Here is a 1,411-nt window from a genome sequence, read left to right as displayed (position 1 = left end):
GGTTGACGGAGATGGGAGGTTGCATGGTCTTGGCTGCTGCGAATGATCCGGGTTACAATGATGGGCCTCGAAGTGGGTTGCTTCGGTTCCATCATTCCCCGGGCCGGAAAAACGGATGACGATGCGGTGTGGATGGTACGGCTTTGATCGATGTATCCAACGCCGCCCTAAAATGGCGTTGTAGGGCGACTTGGTATCTAGGACGACAAGCGCGTGTTGAAGGCGACTTTGTCTTCCGGGATCCCACCGATTGGGAGGATGATATCTCCGATTGGATCGGGCTCGAACCGTTGAATCCGAAGAGGGGTGCAATGGGGTCTATGAAGACCGACTTTGGTAAGTTCATCTCTTGGATCGTGTGGTAGAACAAAATATCGCAAAGAGCTGCCCGGTCGATCAAAACTTTTGACGGTCCGGTCCGGTCGCTGATTTTGGCGTGGACCACGAAAGCGCATCGTTATCGCGGGGAGGCGGACCTTTGTTGAGGTCGACCTCGGAGAAGGTGATATCTCCCCGTTCTTCGCCTCGAACGTGGCACGGCCGCGGCGGCTTGTGAAGAGAAATTGTATACTTCATGGAGGTTTCTAGCGTCTTCTTTTCCGTGAACTTGAGAGACGGAATCATCTTGGAGAGTGATCATGTGTATGGTTCTGTGCGTGCTCGCGACCTCTTGACGGCTGACGGCGATCTTGATGGATCGTTCTCGGAGCGCCCCTCTCCGCGTGAGGGCGACTTTGAGATCTCGAGGAGCTCCGTGCGGGTGGGGGACCTGCCATTATCCCCGCGAGCCATGAGTTTGTGGCGCAGGTCGCCGTCGGGGTATATTAGTTATCTCGCTTGATGTGCCCAGCCTTCGAAGTCTTGCAAGTAATAAGCCAGACGCCGGTCTCGTGGCAATTGGCGGTGAAAAGCGCAGATAGGGCTCGGTCCGGGCGATCTGTTGGCATGCCTTATCTCCTCGGTCGGTAGAATGCAAAGACGCTTGATCTTTTCTAGTATGTAACTAGGAGATCTAGTGAGCAACGCGCCGAATTCCGATCATTTCTTGGTTTGGGTCTGGATGGTTGCCCTTGTTGTCGGGGTCGCTTCCTAGAGGATGATGCTACTTCGTAAACCTGTCCCTCTGCTGCTGCTTCTTCTTCTTCTCGTTTCTGCTTTAGCAAAGCTTCTTGCAGCTTGATGTATTTATCCACTCGAGCGTACAGCTCGGCCAACGTTTCGGGTTGGTCTTTCAAGAGCGACCTGGTTAGGTCGGTGTTACGGGTGCGGCAGGCGGTTGTGAAAGCCACCGCGGCAAATGATTCTTTGAGGCCGCTTTCCATGTCCAGGAGCTCTGTTTTGAACCGGCTTAAGAAAGAACTGTAGGTTTCCTCCCTGCCCAGAGTGAGCTGGAAGAGTGAATTGAGATCAC

The sequence above is a fragment of the Coptis chinensis genome, chromosome 9, assembly GCF_015680905.1.
Source record: "Coptis chinensis isolate HL-2020 chromosome 9, ASM1568090v1, whole genome shotgun sequence".
NCBI lineage: Eukaryota > Viridiplantae > Streptophyta > Magnoliopsida > Ranunculales > Ranunculaceae > Coptis > Coptis chinensis.
The sequence above is the reverse complement of the archived record's forward strand: the minus strand, read 5'-3'. Positions refer to the sequence as shown.